Below are 20,789 nucleotides of genomic sequence, written 5' to 3'. Positions count from 1 at the left end.
ACCAGTTTACATTCCTAAAACCCCTTGAATAAAGGGGTAATTGAGTCACTTTGAAGAAGGACCCCTGAATACTGCCAAAAAATTATTCTCTTAATCTTCTTTCTCTCAACATTACCCAAAGGGTTCTACAAATATTTATGAGGATAACTGTGTATTTGGGGGAAAAGTACTAATCAGGCCTTTCAGGGACTACTGGACAATGACTCTGATACCCAAACCCTAATTTCAGGACACCCAAAATGTCACTGTGGCCCTCCAACAGAGTAGGTACTTATGGAGGTAAAACAATATAATTTTACCTCTTTTCATCTCATGGTGGGCCCAGTGATTACCTGAACCCATCCTGTGATAATTTCCTCTGTTCTGAATGCAGAATTGTAATAGATACATTCAGTAGCTGGCATAATCCCCACACTGGTTCCCTGACCTGTGAAGTGAGGGATATTACAGTGGGAAAGGCCAAATGGAAGCCATTAGAATTGCCTCCACCTAGCAAAATAATAAACCAAAAGCAATACTGCATTCGTGAAGGGACTGAAGAAACTGGTGCTACAATCAAGGACCTGAAAGGTACAAAGGTGGTTATTCCCACCACATTCCCATTTTACTTGCCTATTTGGCCTGTGCAGAAGACAGTGGATTATTCTGAGTTTAACTGGGTGGGGACTCCAATTGCAGCCTCTATACCAGATGTGGTTTCATGGCTTGAGCAATTTATCATATCCCCTAGTACCTTGTATGCAGCTATTGATCTGGCAAATGCATTTTTCTCCATCCCTGTCAATAAAGATCAGCATAAGCAGTTTGCATCCAACTGGCAAGGCCAGAAATACATCTTCTCTGTCCTAATGCAGGGGTATATCAACTATCCAGCCATATGTCATAATTTAGTTCACAAGGATCTTGATTGCCTTGCCTTTCCAAAAGATATAACACTGGTCCATTACATCAATGACATTATGTTGATTGATAGGACCTAATGAGCAAGAAATAGCAGCTACTCTAGTCTTATTGTTAAGACATTTGTGTGTCAGAGGGTAGGGTTTAATCCCACAAAATTCAGAGTCCTTCTACCTCAGTAACATTTCTAGGAGTCTAGTGATGTGGGGCATGTCAAGAAGGATAGGTTGTTATATCTGACTCTCCTGTAACCAAAAAAGAGGTGCAATACCTAACGAGCCTCTTTGGATTTTGGAGGAAACAGTCCTCATTTGGGTGTGTTTGTTTCTCTAATTCACTTATTTACTGAGTGACCCTAAAAGCTACTATATTTTTGTGGGGCCCTGACTAAGAGAAGGCTCTGCAACAGGTCCAGGCTGCTGTGCAAGCTGTTCTGCCACTTTTGCCATAAGACCCCTTAGATCCAAAGGTGCTTGAAGTGTCAGTGGTAGATAGGGAGGCTGTTAGGAACCTCTAGTAGGCCCCTATAGGTGAACTGCAGAGCAGGCTCCTAGAATTTTGGAGCAAACGCTGCCATTCTCTGTGGATAACTATTTCCCTTTTGAGGAGAAAGTTATTGGCCTGCTACTGGGCTTTAGTAGAAAATGAACGCTTGGTCATGGGCCACTAAGTTACCATGTACCCTGAGCTGCCCATCTGAACTGGGTGTTATTTGACTCACCAAGCTGTAAATTTGGGCGTGCACAGCAGCACTCCTTCATCAAGTGGAAATCCTACATACAAGCCAAGCTGAGCAGGCCCTCAAGGCACAAGTAAGTTACACCAAAAAGTGTAACAACCACGATAACTCAGCCTAACAAGGCTCTCATTCAGATTCGATGAAGAAAATCAAAAGCTTTACAGACAAGGAAAAACTAAGAGAATTAAGCACCACCAAACCAGTTTTACAACAAATGCAAAAGGAACTTCTCTAGGCAGGGGGGAAAAAGTGGCCACAGCTAGAAGCAAGAAAATCACAAATGGGAAAGCTCACTGGTAAAGGCAAACATAGAGTAAAAGCAGGAAATAATTCACACACAAATATGATATTAAAACCAGCAACCATGAGAAGAGGAGAGTAAAAATTCAATAAATAGGAATCGCATTTGAAATTAAGACACCACCAGCTTAAAACAACCTTGTGTGTGTGTATATATATACACACACACACACACACACACACACACTACTACTCTTTATCAAAACCTCATGGGAAATGCAAACTAAAAAAACTATGATACACAAAAAAGAAAAAGCAACCCAAACACAACACTAAATGTGGTCATCACACCACAAGAGAAAAGAACAAAAGAGGAAGGGAAGAAAAAAGACCTACAAAAACAAGACCCGTATATATGCTGCCTACAAGAGACCCACTTCAGACCTAGGGACACATACTGACTGAAAGTGAGGGGATTAAAAAAAGATATTCCATGCAAATGGAAATCAAAAGAAAACTGGAGTAGCAATACTCATATCAGACAAAATAGACTTTAAAATAAAGACTGTTTCAAGAGACAAGGAAGGACACTACCTAATGATCAACCCAAGAAAAATATATAAAAATTGTAAATAAATATGCACCAAACGTAGAACACCTCAATGTATAAGGCAAATGGTAACAGCCACAAAAGGAGAAATGGACAGTAACACAGTAATAGTGGGGGACTTTAGCACTCCACTTATACCAGTGGATACATCATCCAGACAGAAAATTAATAAGGCAACACAAGCCTTAAATGACACGTTAGACCAGATAAACTTAATTGATATATATATTGTTATAAGACATTCCATCTGAAAGCAGCAGAATACACTTTCTTCTCAAGTGCACGCAGAACATTCCCCAGGATCACATCTTGGGTCACAAATCAAGCCCTGGTAAATTTAAGAAAACTGAAATCTTACCAAGCATCTTTTCTGACCACAATGCTATGAGACAAGAAATCAATTACAGGAAAAAAAAAACTGTAAAAAACACAAACACAAGGAGGTTAAACAATATGTTACTAAATAAACAAGAGATCACTGAAGGAATCAAAGAGGAAATCAAAAAGTACCTAGAGACAAATGACAACAAAAACACGATGATCCAAAACCTATGGGACACAGCAAAAGCAGTTCTAAGAGGAAAGTTTATAGCAATACAATCCTACCTCAGGAAACAAGAAAAGTCTCAAAGAAACAACCTAACCTTACACCTAAAGGAACTAGAGAAAGAACAAACAAGACGCCAAATAAGTAGAAGGGAAGAAATCATAAAGATCAGAGCAGGTATAAATGAAATAGAGACAGAAAACAATAGCAAAGATCAATGAAACTAAAAGCTGCTTCTTTGAGAAGATAAACAAAATGGATAAACCTTTAGCCAGACTCATGAAGAGAAAAAGGGAGAGGACTCAAATCAATAAATATAGAAATAAAAAAGGAGAAGTTATAACAGACACCACAGAAATACAAAGGATCATAAGAGACTACTACAAGCAATTATATGCCAATAAAATGGCCAACCTAGAAGAAATGGACACAGTTTTAGAAAGGTACACCCTCCCAAGACTGACCCAGGAAAAAAATAGAAAATATGAACAGACCAATCACAAGTGCTGAAATTGAAACTGTGATTAAAAAGCTTCCAACAAACAAAATTCCAGGAGCAGATGCCTTCACAGAGGAATTCTATCAAACATTTAGAGAAGAGTTGACATCTATCCTTCTGAAACTCTTCCAGAAAATTTCAGAGGAAGGAAAACCCCCAAGCTCATTCTACGAGGCCACCATCACCCTGATACCAAAACCAGATGAAGATATCACGAAAAAGAAAATTACAGGCCAATATCACTGATGAACATAGATGCAAATATTCTCAACAAAATACTAGTAAACCAAATCCAACAACACATTGAAAGGATCACACACCATGATCAAGTGGGATTTATCCCAGGGATGCAAGGATTCTTCAATATCTGCAAATCAATTAGTGTGATACACCATATCAAAAAAGTGAAGAGTAAAAACTATATGATCATCTCAATAGATGTAGAAAAAGCTTTTGACAAAATTCAACAACATTTATAATAAAAACTCTCTAGAACGTGGGCATAGAGGGAACCTACCCCAACATAATAAAGGCCATAGACAACAAATCCACAGCAAACACCCTTCTCAATGGTGAAAAAACTGAAAGCATTTCCTCTAAGATCAGGAAAAAGAGAAGTATGTCCACTCTCACCACTATTATTCAACATAGTTTGGGAAGCCCTAGCCACGGCAATCTGAGAAGAAAAAGAAATAAAAGGAATCCAAATTGGAAAAGAAGTAAAACTGTCACTGTTTGCAGATGACATGATACTATACATAGAAAATCCTAAAGATGCTACCAGAAAACTATATACTAGAGCTCATCAATGAATTTGTATTAATTTTGTATCCTGCAACTTTACCAGGGAAATCACTTGCATTCCTATACACTAACAATGAAAGATCACAAAGAGAAATCAAGGAAACAATCCCATTTACCATTCCTTCAAAAAGAATAAAATACCTAGGAATAAACCTACCTAAGGAGGCAAAAGACCTATACTCATAAAAGTATAAGATATGATGAAAGAAATCAAAGACAACACAAACAGATGGAGATATACCATGTTCTTGGATTGGAAGAATCAATATTGTGAAAATGACTATACTACCCAAAGCAATCTACAGATTCAGTGCAATCTATCAATTTACTAATGGCATTTTTCACAGAATTAGAATTTAAAAATCTTACAATTTGTATGGAAACACAGAAGACCTCAAATAGCCAAAGCAATCTTGAGAAAGGAAAATGAAGTTGGAGGAATCAGGTTCCCTGACTTCAGCATATACTATAAAGCTACAGTCATCAAAACAGTATGATATTAACACAAAAATAGAAATATAGATCAATGGAATGCAATAGAAAGCCCAGAGATAAACCCATGCACCAATGCCAATCAATCTATGACTAAGGAGGCAAGAATACACAATGGAAAAAAGACAGTCTCTTCAATAAGTGGTGCTGGGAAAACTGGACAGCTACCTGTAAAGGAATGAAATTAGAACACTCTGAACACCATACACAAAAATAAACTCAAAATGTATTAAAGACCTAAAAGTTAGGCCAGCTACTATAAAACTCTTAAAGGAAATCGTAGGCAGGACACTCTCTGACATATATCAAAGCAGGATCTTTTATGGCCCACCTCTTAGAGTAATGATAATAAGAACAAAAATAAACAAATGGGGCCCAATGAAACTTAAAAGCTTTTATACAGCAAAGGAAACCATAAACAAAACAAAAAGACAACCCACAGAATTGGAGAAAATATTTGCAAATGAAGCGACTGACAAGGAATTAATCTCAAAAATATACAAACAGCTTATGCAGCTCAATATGAAAAAAAAAACCCAATCAAAAAATGGGTGGAAGATCGAAATAGACATTTCTCCAAAGAAGACATACAGATGGCCAACAAGCAAATGAAAAGATGCTCAACATCAGTAATTATTAGAGAAATGCAAATCAAAACTACAATGAGGTATCACCTCACACTGGTCAGAAATGGACATCATCAATAAATCTAGAAACAGTAAATGCTGGAGAGGGTGTGAGAAAAGGGAACCCTCCTGCACTGTTGGTGATAATGTAAATTGATACAGCCACTATGGAGAACAGTATGGAGGTTCCTTAAAAAACTAAAAATAGAACTACCATACGACCCAGCAATCCCACTACTGGGAATATACCCTGAGAAACCCATAATTCAAAAAGACACATGCACCCCAATGTTCACTGCAGCACTATTTACAATAGCCAGGACATGGAAGCAACCTAAGTGTCCATCAACAGATGAGTGGATGAAGAAGATGTGGCACATATATACAATGGAATATTAACTCAGCCATAAAAGAGAATGAAATAATGCCATTTGCAGCAACATGGATGGACCTAGAGATTGTCATACTAAGTGAAGTCAGTCAGAGGAAGACAAATATAATATGCTACCACTTATATGTGGAATCTAAAAAAATGGTACAAGTGTACTTATTTACAAAACAGAAATAGAGTCACAGATGTAGAAGACAAACTTATGGTTACCGGGGGAGGTGGGGGGAGGGGTAAGTTGGGAGATTGGGATTGACATATACACACTACTATATATAAAATAAACAACTAATAAGAATCTACTGTATAGCACAGGGAACTCTACTCGGTACTCTGTAATGACCTATATGGGAAAAGAATGTAAAAAAGAGTGGATATATGTATATGTATAACTGATTCACTTTGCCGTACAGTAGAAAGTAACACAACATTGTAAATGAACTATACTCCAATCAAAATTTTTTTAATTTAAAAGAGTAGATATTTCTCTGTTTAACCTATCCACAAGTGGCAGATATTAGATTGCCAACTATTTAGTAGTTCCATATGTAGAGATGGTTTCTTTAGAATAACTGGGTCATTTTCTTGAGGAATGATGCATTACAATATTCTTCTTGGCAATTTCAGGTAACAATGATGTTAAAAAAATCTGAGCACTCTAATGGTTTTAATTCATATTAAATAATTAACATCATCCTATCTGGAATGCTCCAAGATTGTGAACTAGCTGAGAAACACAGGCAGTCTCTCCTTGTAATTACATTGTAAAGAATGGTAGAAAAGAACTCATGATTATTTGGCTTGGGAATTCACTAATAATGCAGATTGCTTTGATATGCCATTTTCCTTTGTGACTGACTTCTTTCTCATTAAAATGTAATAATGCTAATGCAATGAACAATCTAAGGAACAGCACTTACAATACTTCGTTTAGTACTCAAAATTTTTATTTCATCTTAACATTTTCAAAATGTAGTTGAAAAAATTCTACCACAGTAAACAAGTGATAAAATCACCCAGATATAAGGTTCTTTTTACTTAAGAGGTTCTATTAATTAACTGTGAAGACAAATTTTCTCTTTGATTTACAAAGAAATTCCCATGTGACCTCTATGCTCCTGATCAAAGACAGACTATATGGATGACTTTTGAACAAGGTGACCCCCTTTTCTTCTCTCTGTTTTAATCAGGACCCACATATCTTTGTGGAAAACGACCAAATAGACCTCATTATTTATTGGATCTCATTGCTACTTTTCTTATTCTAGTTAAATGAGTTGCTGGCACTCAGAGGAGGATAAAAAGTATTCTGTATTATGTATTTCTAAGGCAATATACCAGGTCACTCCTTGAAATCTACATAGAAAACAGTTAATAATAAATTATTATTAAGATGCATTTAATGATGTTCTACACCAGCAACTCTATTTCTGAGGAGGACAGAGTCATATTTGTAGCTCTTAATACAGTCTAACTTTTTTTGTAATGACAGCAGATTCCCATGAGTTGGCTGCTGCTGAGGTAGCAGAATTTAGTTTGTTGAACTTACCTGTAGTCAAGACTGGGCAGTGTCAGGAAAATGAAAATTGTTAGAATCTGTTCTTCCTTGGTTCGAAAGCAGAGTGAAACAGCAAAGCAAGGAGATATCCATAAACAGTGCCAACTTCAAATACCAAGGCTTTCACATAGGGATTGAGACATGGTTGTAGATTTGGAGAAATGCTTCATGAAATCAGTAACATCTGAGTTTACTTCTTTGGTTGTGGCACTTTCCCACTATGTGTATTTATGTATTGGGAATCATTCTAAGGGAATGTGTTGGGTTATTTCTAAAATTGGCTCTTCTCCTCTTTTACTTTTAGATTTCAAAGTAGGTACACGTTACTGAAAATAACTACACATTTCAAATAATAAATAAATGAAATGCCAAACTAGAAAGAAAATGAAAAGATAACAATGTGCAGTATGTTTCATTTTCTAATTAATTTGGAATTAACATATTTTGTCATATTCTCTTTTACACTCAACCACTTCAGAGTTGTATATTTATATGATGCATTTGTATTTCCAGAAACATGGGACAAATTTACTTTGTCCCATGTTTCTGGAAATATATATATATATTTCCAGAAATATATATAAAAAATATATATATATATTTTATATATATATATATATATATAAAAAATATATATATATATTTTTTTCCCTTTTTCTCTTTGTGAGTTTGTATGTGTATGCTTCTGTGTGTGATTCTGTCTGTATAGCTTTGCCTTTACCATTTGTCCTACGGTTCTGCCTTTTTTTTTTTCTTAGTATAATTTTCAGCACTTATTATCATTTGTGCATTTGTTTTTTGGTTTGGTGTTCTTCTTTTTTAATTACATAAAAATTTTTTAAAATAATTTTTGTTTCTTGTTTTAATAACTGCTTTATTTTAAATTATTTTATCTCTTTCTCTCTTTCTTTCTCCCTTTCATTCTGAGCCATGTGGATGACAGGCTCTTGGTGTTCCAGTGAAGCATCAGGGCTGTGCCTCATAGGTGGGAGAGCCGAGTTCAGTACACTGGTGCACCAGAGACCTCCCAGCTCCACGTAATATCAAACTGCGAAAATCTCCCAGAGATCTCCATCTCAACGCTAAGACCCAGCTTCGTTCAATGACCAGCAAGCTACAGTGATGGACACCCTATGCCAAACAACTAGCAAGACAGGAACACAACCCCACCCATGAGCAGAGAGGCTGCCTAAAATCATAATAAGTCCACAGACACCCCAGAACACACCAGCAGACGTGGACCTGCCCATCAAAAAGACAAGATCCAGCCTCATCCACCAGAACACAGGCACTAGTCCCCTCCACCAGGGATCCTACAGAACCCACTGAACGAACCTTAGCCACTGGGAGCAGACAGGAAAAACAACGGGAACTGCGAACATGCAGGCTGCGAAAAGGAGACCCCAAACACAGTTAAGTTAAGCAAAATGAGAAGACAGAGAAACACACAGCAGATGAAGGAGAAAGGTAAACACCCACCAGACCTAACAAATGAAGAGGAAATAGGCAGTCTACCTGAAAAAGAATTCAGAATAATGATAGTAAAGATGATCCAAAACCTTGGAAATAGAATGGAGAAAATATAAGAAATGTTTAACAAGGACCTAGAAGAACTAAAGAGCAAAAAAACAATCATGAACAACACAATAAATGAACTTAAAAATTCTCTACAAAGGATCAATAGTAGAATAACAGATGCAGAAGAACGGATAAGTGACCTGGAAGATAAAATAGTGGAAATAACTACTGCAGAGGAGAACAAAGAAAAAAGAATGAAAATAATGGAGGAGAGTCTCAGAGACCTCTGGGACAATATTAAATGCACCAACATTCTAATTATAGGGGTCCCAGAAGAAGAGAAAAAGAAAAGGACAGAGAAAATATTTGAAGAGATTACAGTTGAAAACTACCCTAATATGGGAAAGGAAATTGTTAATCAAGGCCAGGAAGCGCAGACAGTCGCATACAGGATGAATCCAAGGAGAAACACGCCAAGACACATATTAATCAAACTGTCAAAAATTAAATACACAGAAAAAATATTAAAAGCAGCAAAGGAAAAACAACAAATAACATACCAGGGAATCCCCATGAGGTTAACAACTGATCTTTCAGCAGAAACTCTGCAAGCCAGAAGGGAGTGGCAGGACATATTTAAAGTGATGAAAGGAAAAAACCTACAACCAAAATTACTCTACCCAGCAAGGATCTCATTCAGATTTGACAGAGAAATTAAAACCTTTACAGACAAGCAAAAGCTAAGAGAATTCAGCACAGCCGAACCAGCTTTACAACAAATGCTAAAGGAACCTCTCTAGGCAGGAAACACAAGAGAAGGAAAAGACCTACAATAACAAATGCAAAACAACTAAGAAAATGGTGATAGGAACATACATATCGATAATTACCTTAAATGTAAATGGATTAAATGTTCCAACCAAAAGACATACACTGGCTGAATGGATACAAAGACAAGACCCATATATATGCTGTCTACAAAAGATCCACTTCAGACCTAGGGACACATACAGACTGAAAGTGAGGGGATGGAAAAAGATATTCCATGCAAATGGAAATCAAAAGAAAGATGGAGTAGGAATTCTCATATCAAACAAAATAGACTTTAAAATAAAGACTATTACAAGAGACAAAGAAGGACACTACATAATGATCATGGGATCAATCCAAGAAGAAGATATAACAACTGTAAATATTTATGCACCCAACAGAGGAGCACGTCAACACATAAGGCAAATACCAACAGCCATAAAAGGGGAAATAGACAGTAACACAATCATAGTAGGGGACTTCAACACCCCACTTTCACCAATGGACAGATTATCCAAAAATGAAAATAAAGGAAACACAAGCTTTAAATGATACATTAAGTTACACATACCCCACATTCCAGCAACCAGCCCCCCTTCCACACCAGCAGACACCCTTCTCAGGCTGGGGCATGCAGGGTTGGGGCATGGACTGTCTGTATAGGTCTCACTCTGTCCTGCCACAGACCAGTTGCTGCACTCTCCTCTGAGTCCCTGAAACTCCGTCTCTGTCCCAGATGATCTCCCTGCCAGTGACTTGGCTTCACTGAGTGTGGGAACCTCTCCTTCAGATCCCTCCACAGGGATGCATGTCCCATCCTGTTTCCTCTTTTCCTTTCTTTCATCCTACCCAGTTGCATGGGGATTTTTCTTGTCCTTTTAGGTGTTCGAGGTCCTCTGCTAGTGTTCAGCAGGTGTTCTGTGAGAATTGTTCAATTTTTAGATGTAGTCCTATGTACTTGTGTGGAGAGGCCAACTCCAAGTCTTTCTATTCTGCCGTCTTGACCTCCCCAAAAAATAATCTACTCTTAAAAATTTATGAAGTAGAACTAGTTGCAAATAATAACTCTGATTGTTGAAGAAATGTTCTCCCAGAGGATAGGCCTAAGGAAAAACATATTTATTTATTCAATTGTGCTAAAAGTATTTATTAAACACTGTATATTATACACAGTGACAGACAAAAGACAAACGGAAAAGAATACATGCCACAGAGGAGGCCACTATTCAAGAGTGAAACAACTTCCCGTGGGAGTGATCAAGATGGCAGAGTAGTAGGACAGGGAGCTCACCTACTCCCACAAATACATCAGACATACATGTACACGTGGAATGATTCTCACAGAATATCTATTGAATGCTGGCAGACGATCTCAGACTTCTGAAAGGGCAAGAAAATCTCCACATAACCGGGTAGGAAAAAAGAAGAAAAAAAAAAAAGAAAGAAAGGAACTGGGCCAGGACCTGCACTCCTGAGAGGAAACTGTGAAAGAAGAAACGTTTCTGCACCCTGGGAATCTCCCTCACCAGTAGGGAGATCAGTCGGATCGGAGGGGAAGCTTCAGAGCCTCAGAGGAGAGCGCAGCAACTGGATTGTGGCAGGCACAATGAAGACAGACCTGCACAGATGGTCGGTACTGCCACCCTACGTTCCCCAGCATGAGATGCATGTCCACCAGTGTGGGTAGGGGGGCTGGGTGTTGAAGCTTGGGCTTCAGCAGTAAGATGCAGGGAGAGTACTGGGGCTGGCTGTCTGGTGTGGCCACAACCGAAGGTGTACACAGAGGAAGCCTGGGCCTGCCATAGCAGCAAGATGCCACTGTTGGGGGGAGGTGTGTGAGGGCAGGGGTGGGAGCCACCATAGCAGCCTCTTTCCCTACATGTGCCCTCTCAGGCAGCAGGACGCCACCTACATGAGCTCTGGGAGAGGGTGTCAACCACCACCATCACAGGCTCTGGGGGCATGTGTGAGCCTCTGCTGCTGCTGAGAGCTCTGGGAGTAGGCACCAGCCACTGCATTGGCACACCTTCTATCAGGGAGATGATAATGGCTAGCACATGCTGAGGAAACAGGCAGCAGGCATCCATACTAATAACAGGCTTTACACCAAAAATATTCAGCCACACAGCCTACACAGGGATACTCCCACATATAAATAGCCGTCCAAGACCACAGTTAAGAGAAATATAAGTAAAATGAAGAAGCAGAGGAACCACTCCCCGTTAAAAGACCAAGAGAATTCCCGTGAAAGAACAAACAATGAAACAGACCTCTTCTTCAGTCTAACAGACAATAAAAACGCTGAAGGAATTTAAAAAAAAGCCATCAGCAAAAATGCAGATTACTATAAAAAGGAACTAGAATCTATAAAGAGAAGCCAAGAAAAATTAGAAAACTCATTTGCTGAGATGAAAGCTGAGCTAAAGGCAATGAATAGCAGAATGAATAATGCAGAAGAATGAATAACTGATCTGGAAGATATCAATAGAAGAGCAGATAGAAAGCCAAATGAATAAAAAAATGAAAGCAATATAAAAGAGACCTATGTGATAATATAAAGTGTGCAAATCTACGCATAATAGGGATTCCAGAAGGAGAGAATCAAAAATGTATTTGAAGAAATTATGACTGAAAACTTTTCAAACCTAAAGAAGGAAACAGATATTCAGGTACAAGAAGCATAGACAGTGTCAAAAATGATGAACCCAAACAGACCTACACCAAAACCTTTTATAATTAAAATGGTAAAAGTTAAAGATAAAAAGGGGATTTAAAGGCAGCAAGAGAAAAACAAATAGTTAATTACAAGGGAACCCCCATAAGGCTATAAGCTAATTTCTCTATAGAAACGTTGCAGGCAAGAAGGGAGTGGCAAGATATATTCAAAGTTCTAAAAGGGAAAAATCTGCAACCTAGGATACTCTAACCAGCAAGATATCAGTTAGACTAGATGGAGGGAAAGAATTTCTCAGACAAGCAAAACTGGAAAGAATACAGCAATACTAAACCTGTCCTAAATGAAATACTAACAGGTCTTCTCTAAATAGAAAAGCAGCAAGAATTTATAGGAAGGAGAAAATCACAATTGGAAAGTAAATCACTTAAATAAGCCAGATTAAAATAAAAAGTCAAAATATTTTTGTGAAAACGATGATAACCACATGAAAAGCAAAAGAATAAAAATGAAGACGTAGAAGAGGAAGATATCAAAATCATAAAACTGTGGGAGAACAGAGTAAGAAAATGTAGATTCCTGTTTGTTTTCTTTTTTGGAATGTTATATGACTATCAGTCTAAAGCAAGTAGATATGGGAAGGGGATAACATACTTGAAAAACAGGGTAAGCACAAATCAAAAAACATATAATACATTAAAAAAACAAAAATAAGAGAACACAAGCATAAAATAAAAGCAAACAAACCACAGAAAAGAAAAACAAAAAGAAAAAGAGAGGAACAAACAAGAAACAGAATCATGCTTGCTTTGGCAGCACATATACTAAAATTGGAATGATACAGAGAAGACTAGCATGGCTCTTGCACAAGGATGACATGCAAATTCGTGAAGCATTCCACATTTTTAATCAAAGAGGAAATCAAAAAATGCCTAGAAACAAATGACAACAAAAACATGATGATGCAAAACCTATGGGATGTAGCAAAAGCAGTTCCAAGAGGGAAGTTTACAGCAATACAATCCTACCTCAAGAAACAAGAAAAATCTCAAATAAACAACCTAACCTTACACCTAAAGTAACTAGAGAAAGAACAAACAAAAAACAGTTAGTAGAAGGAAAGAAATCATAAAGATTAGAGCAGAAATAAATGAAATAGAAATGAAGAAAACAATGGCAAAGATCAATGAAACTAAAATCTGGTTCTTTGAGAAGATAAATAAAATGGATAAACTTTTAGCCAGATTCATCAAGAAAAAAAGGGAGAGGACTCAAATCAATAAAATTAGAATGAAAAAGGAACAGTTACAACTGACACAGCAGAAATACAAAGGATCACAAGAGACTACTACAAGCAACTATATGCCAATAAAATGGACAAGCTGGAAGAAATGGACAAATTCTTAGAAAAGTACAACCTTCTAAGACTGAACCAGGAAGAAATAGAAAATATGAACAGACCAATTCACAAGAAATGAACTTGAAACCATGATTAAAAATCTTCCAACAAACAAAACTCCAGGACCAGATACCTTCACTGGGGAATTCTATCAAACATTTAGAAAAGAGCTAATACCTATGCTTCTTAAACTCTTCCAAAAAATTTCAGAGGGAGGAATACCCCCAAGCTCATTCTATGAGGCCACCATCACCCTGATACCAAAACCGGACAAAGATGTCCCCAAAAGAGAAAATTACAGGCCAGTAGCACTGATGAATATAGATGCAAAAATCCTCAACAAAATACTAGCAAACAGAATCCAACAGCACATTAAAAGGGTCATGCACCATGATCAAGTGGGGTTTATCCCAGGGATGCAAGGATTCTTCAGTACACACAAATTAATCAATGTGATACACCATATTAACAAATTGAAGAATAAAAAATCATAGATCATCTCAATAGGTAAGTTGAATTCTTTATTATTCTTAAAGTCATGAGCCATTAAATGTTGTCCAGGCTCATGGGTCAAATCAGAGATGGCCGGGACCTAAAGATCAGGTAGGCCATCAGAGATTACATTAACTCTAAAATGGGCCCAAGTATTATGAAACAAATTCAAGGAGGTGACCAAAATGTCAGGGGGACCTGGAAGTGGCAACAGTGGATAAACAACAAAAGCAAAACTAAGGAGTGTAAAATAATAAAAGCAACAATTAATGTACAAGAGGGGAAATTAGAGTATATTAATAATGAGATATTTCTTATTTTTTTCTTTTCAAAACAGTAAAATTGAAACCAAAGAAATAAAATCCTAACATCAATGGACCTTGAGGGTATGATGCTAAGTGAAACAAGTCACATGGAGAAAGACAAACACAATATGGTTTCACTCATATGTGGAATATAAAAAACAAACAAAAAATGAAATAACTGCACAAACCAAACAAAAATAAACATGTAGATATAGAGAACAGAGCAGTGGTTACCAGAGGGGAAGGGGTGGGGTGAGGGCTAAATGGGTAAAGGGGAACAACTGTACGGTGATGGATGGAAATGAAGTTTTTGGTGGTGAGCACACTGCAGGGTATATAGAAGTAGAAATATAATGTTGTATATATGAAACTTACATAATGTTATAAACCAACGTTACCTCAATAAATGGCCTAAATGGGAAAAGAGTCTAAAAAAAAAAAAAAAAAGAGTGGATATGTGTTTAACTGATTCACTTTGCTGTACATCAGAAACTAACACAACATTGTAAATCAACTGTACTCCAATAAAAATTAAAAAAAAATAAAATTATATCAACTTGAAAAAAAAGTGGAGAAAATCTAAATATTAAAGAAAATGACTGTGAAATCAAGCGAAAGAGACATGGCATTTTTTAAAGAATAAGTTAATGAGATGTGCAAATATATGCACAGGAAAATGCAAATGGGCAAAAAAAGAGGAAACCTGAATAAACCAATGACCTAGAACATTTTTTTTAATATGACAAAATTACTCTAAAATGCATTTGACAAACTTTTAAAAATATGGGTGTTTTCAAAGTTTCAAAAGAACAGATTCTTTCAATTCATTTTACCTATTTATTTTTTCAATGTTTCATTTTTAATCATATTAAAAAAATTTAAGGCAGTATATACATGACATATGAGCTCCACTCTTAGTCTTCAAGGCTCCCTGCCCCTCACAGTGATCCCATTGATCTCTTTTATTTTACTTAATAGATGCTCAATAAGGGTTTTTTAAAATTTGCTATATTGGAGAAAGATTTCCAAAGTGTTATATAAACCTATCATAACACAATAAAATTTTGTAATGATCACTTTTAAAAATAGTAAATTTCATAACAATCTCAAATTATAAATGCCAAAATTCTAAAGTAAGCCCCAGTAAAATAAATATTGCAGTAAATTGAAAGAAATACTACAATATAGACTAGTACAAACTGAGATGTTAAAATATTAGTATAATATAATCCTTCATTTCATTAGATCAAGGAAATAGACAAAAATATGGTCATTAATATTCTGAATAGGCATTTGATGAAAAACAACACATTTTCCTTATTTAGAAAATGTCTAGGAATAATAAAGAATAAAAATAGTAAACTAAGAATAAAAGGGTTTTTAATAGATTTAAACAGTACTTAATGTAGTGCAAATAAAAGATAAAAGGATATCTCTAATTGCCTTTAGAATTTATTATGTTCTATATATTCTCACCATATTCAATAACATTAGGTGTTTAGTTCAAGATAGTGGACTGAGCATATACTTTCTCCAAAATCCTTTGTAATAATGATGAGGTATGAGGAATTAATAAATTGGTAACAGCACTATAGCACGAGGAATAGTATTATCAGCAGACTAGAAATTGTGAGGCATTTCTCAAAAATATATTAATCAGAAAACATCAGATTGTAAAAGAAACAAGTGTAAAAAATGATGTATCGATATATACACACACATACATATATACCTAGCATTTTACACTAAAGACAGGCATAGTCAATTTTTTAAAATGACGACAGTGAAAATGGCAAATCATGGAAATCCAAAAGTTTATCCTTCCACAAAAGTAATAAATAAATTGACAAAACTGTCAAACTCTTTTGGAACTGTAGACTCTAATCCAAACCTTATAGCAACCAGGGAAACAATCAAGAAAAGATAGCTGAATCTTAGTAAAAGAACTTCATGGTATTTTGACTTATCCTGGTAACCATCCCCACCTTCTCAGTATAGCAGTGGCCTTGACGACAATAGCTGTGATTACCAGTACAGGTATGTTATACCAAAGAGAGCAAAATGGACCTTATTCTAAAAGAAAAATGTGGTTGTTAGTTTGGACTCATTTTGTGGGTCCCTGAAGGGTTGTATCAAAGGACTTGTCTTTATTTAGCCTAACTTGGAACTTTCTAAAGGCTAAGGCAGCTACCAAGGCGGAGGGGACACCTGTGGAAAACATTTAAAAGCAAATGTATTAGCTGCTACTTCTTGAGTTAACACCAGTTGGGGCAAAAAATACTCTAACCAAAATGTTGAGAGAGAAGGCTAGGGAATGAGATGCTTTGGGAAATAAGGACTTTGAAAAGGTTCCACATATTCCTGGAAATCTAGAAGGTCATGTGTATGCCAGGGCTGGGTACATGCTCATAAAAGATGTGAGAGGGTTCTAAGCTCCTACTTATCACTAAACTTCAGGGTTTGTGCAAATAGGAATTGAAGTTTAAGGCAGAATTGTAAACTCCTTGCTGAGCACTGAAGGTATGCCCCAACGCTCACGCAGAGCCAAGTTGCAAAGATTGGTAGATTTACTGGGTTCCAGACATTTAGAAAATCTCTGTTCAGTAACTAGCTCACCACTAAATTAATGGAAAAGGGACTTCAGTAATAACATAAAACAAATAATATAGAATTGATGAAATTTGTTCATAAAAATCACAAAACAAAACAAAAAACGACTATAACAAGCATCAACAATAAACCCTGGGAAGGGAGGAAAATGTGATTTGCAGAGTTGCCACATTATAATAGTCAAAATGTCCAGTTTCTAACCAAAGTGCAAGTACAAATACTGCATGATTCCAGTTACATGAGGTATCTGAAGTAGTGAAATTCATAGAAAAAGAAAGTAGAATGATGTTTGCCAGGGTCTGAGGGGAGGGGAAGGAGGGAAGTTGTTGTTTACTGGGTATACAGTTTCAGATTTGCAAGATGAAAATTTTCTGGAGATGTTTCACAACAACGTGAAAATACATAATGCTACTGAACTGTACACTTACAAATGGTTGCGATGGTAAATCTTATGTTATGTGCTTTTTACTACAATAAAAATATCTAACCTTTATTAAGGAGCTACAAAAAGAGGAGCAACTAAACAAAGCAAGCAGAAGGACAGAAACAAAAAGGATTAGAGTGTAGCTAAATCAAATAAAAAATAAAAAAACAATAATCAACAAAACCAAAGGATAGTTCTTTGAAAAGATCACCAATATTGACAAGCCATTAGATAAAGTGATGAAGAAAAATAGAGAAGTGTTAAATTACTAAAATTAGAAATGAAAGTAGGGACATTACTACCGACATTAAGAAATAAAAGGGATTACAAGATAACACTATGAATATTTGTATGTCGATATAGACAACCTAGATAAAAAGGACAAATTCCTTTAAACATGCAAACTACCAAAACTGACTCAAAAATAGATAGAAAATCTGAATAGACCTGTAAAAAGTATAGAGATTAAATAAGTAGCAAAAAAATCCCAATACATAAAAGCCCAAGCCAAGATGGCTACACTTACAATTTCTACCAAACAGTTAAAGAATAATAAATGCTAATTCTTTACAAAACCTTCCAGGAATCAAAAAGAGGAATGAACACTTGCCAACTCATTCTATGAGGCTATAATTACCCTGATACCAAAACTACACACAAATACCAAAAGAAAGTACAACAAAAGACTAATCTCTTATAAATATAGATGCAAAAATCATCAACAATACACCAACAAGCCAAACCTAGCAATACATAAAAGAATTAAGCACCATGACCAGTAGAATTTATTCCAAGAATACAGGTTGATTTAATATATGAAAATCAATTAATGTAATACACCATATAAATGAATACAGGCAAAAACCACATAATCATCTCAATAGAAACAGAAAAAGCATTTGACAAAAATTCAACACTCCTTCATGATAAAAAATCATTTAAACTAGAATTAAAAAGAAACTTCTTCAACATGACACACAGCATCTATGAAAAACCCACAGTTAACATCACTGTGATAAAACAATTAAATATTTTCCCTCCAAGATCCAAAATAAGACATGGATGTCTGTTCTTGCCACTTAACTTCAACAATATACTAGAAGTTCTAGCCATAAAAATTATGTGAGAAATGAAATAATACACAGCCAGACTAAAAGAAAGGAATAAAACCACCTCTATTCACAGATGCAATGATCTTATATATAGAAAATCCTAAAAATCCATACAAAAATTAGTAGAGTTAATAAACAAGTTCAGCAAATTTGAAAGACGCAGAATCCACATATAAATATCAGTTGTATTTCTGTAGAAGAGCAGTGAATAATCCAAAAATAAAATTAAGGAAATAAATCCATTTATAATAGCATTGAAAATAATAAAATACTTAGGAATACTTTTTTTTTTTTTTTGCGGTACGCGGGCCCCTCACTGTTGTGGCCTCTCCCGTTGTGGAGCACAGGCTCCGGACGTGCAGGCTCAGCGGCCATGGCTCACGGGCCTAGCCACTGCGTGGCATGTGGGATCCTCCCGGACCGGGGCACGAACCCGTGTCCCCTGCATCGGCAGGCAGACTCCCAACCACTGCGCCACCAGGGAAGCCCCACTTAGGAATACTTTTAAACTAGGAGTTGTTAGGAGCTCAGCTGAGCTGGAAAGAGCTCATCTGTCTGGTGTCAGAGTAGCGGAATAAAGCAATAAGCTAAAATGGAAGTAACAGTGAAATCTTTAATCACATACTGTGATGGCATAAAGAAAAAGTCTAACCTAAGAAAACACTGACTTTCCCCTGATTCATTCTCCCCCATGGAATGGCACACTCATCAAGGCTCAGGTGGCCAGCAAAGACATGGGTGTGATCCCATTCTCAAGGGAGTATGGAACAAAAGGCTCCTGCAGTTTTATGAAACCAGAGACCATGGGAAGAGAGAGACGGATGGCTAGGGGTAAAATAATTCTGAGTACCGAATTAGAATAAGGAAGAGTGTCTTTAAGGTTTTCCACTTCTTCCCTGATAAGGAGGTTTTGACAGGGTTACTTACATGAAGAAACCTTAGCCAGTGTCCTGAGATAAAGACACACCTAGGAATGAGGGCACTTGCCAGGGAATGCAAATACGTAAAGAAGAGTATGACAGGCCAGATGGACTTGAGTCCTTGACTGCAATTTCCCTCAGAGACTGGAATTCATTGGCTGTGCATGAAGTCTGGTGTGGGAAGGGCAGCATTCCACCCGTGAGACCTGCCGGGTAAAACCTATGTAATTGCTATGGTTGGATATGAAAAATCACACAGAGGCTTTTGGGCAGGAGCCAGACTCCTCAGAATGTTGAAGACATATACTGAAAACAATAAAATATCGTTGAAATAAACCAAAGAAGATAAATAAATAGAAAGTCACTCTATGTTCATGGGGGTGGAAGAATTAATATTATTATTTTTTTTTATTTTATTTTTTTGCGGTACACGGGCCTCTCACTGTTGTGGCCTCTCCCGTTGCGGAGCACAGGCTCCGGACGCGCAGGCTCAGCGGCTCCGCAGCATGTGGGATCCTCCCGGACCGGGGCACGAACCCGTGTCCCCTGCACCGGCAGGTGGACTCTCAACCACTGCGCCACCAGGGAAGCCCCAGAATTAATATTATTAATACAGCACTACTACTCAACAAAACCATCTATAGATTCAATGGAATCCCTGTCAAAATGCCAAGTCCATATTTTTTTTTTTAAATGAGAACCAGATGCTAAAATTCACATGGGAATTTTCCAGAAAGTGTGTGGGAGAACCAACATTAAAACCTCTGTTTTTGACCCCCAATTTAGCTTTTCCCCATACACTGCTTCATGAATGTGCCAAATAATATAATGTAAAAATAATTTTAAAATCAGTAGCACTACCATTTTTTTCGGACTTCTCATGTGGTTATCTCATACTAAATAGAATAAAAATAATACGTTTCATGTCAGTGAGCTAAACAAACACTAGTGTTCATGATATCAAGTTTCCTAATATCTGGCTTATGGTAGGATTTCACTTTCCCTGGCCCTTGAAGTTATAAAGCCATATGACTCACTGTGGCTAATCAAATGTAAACAGACATGGCAGGAATCACTATTAAGCTGATGCTCAACTCTCCAGCCCAACTCTTCCTGTACTGC

At 36.7% G+C, this 20,789-nt stretch overlaps 1 long non-coding RNA gene and 1 other non-coding gene across 2 annotated transcripts in view; one reads left to right on the top strand and one right to left on the bottom strand.

The window, feature by feature from the left end:
* Positions 1-20,789, bottom strand: part of LOC137216920 (uncharacterized) — a 162,785-nt gene that overhangs the window by 47,438 nt on the left and 94,558 nt on the right. The window lies entirely within an intron of this gene.
* On the top strand, positions 13,210-13,312 carry LOC137217723 (U6 spliceosomal RNA). Its single transcript, XR_010940225.1, has one exon. It is a non-coding gene; the product is annotated as a U6 spliceosomal RNA (small nuclear RNA).

The sequence above is a fragment of the Pseudorca crassidens genome, chromosome X (genome assembly GCF_039906515.1).
Source record: "Pseudorca crassidens isolate mPseCra1 chromosome X, mPseCra1.hap1, whole genome shotgun sequence".
NCBI classification, from domain to species: Eukaryota; Metazoa; Chordata; class Mammalia; order Artiodactyla; family Delphinidae; genus Pseudorca; species Pseudorca crassidens.
The sequence above is the reverse complement of the archived record's forward strand: the minus strand, read 5'-3'. Positions and strand labels throughout refer to the sequence as shown.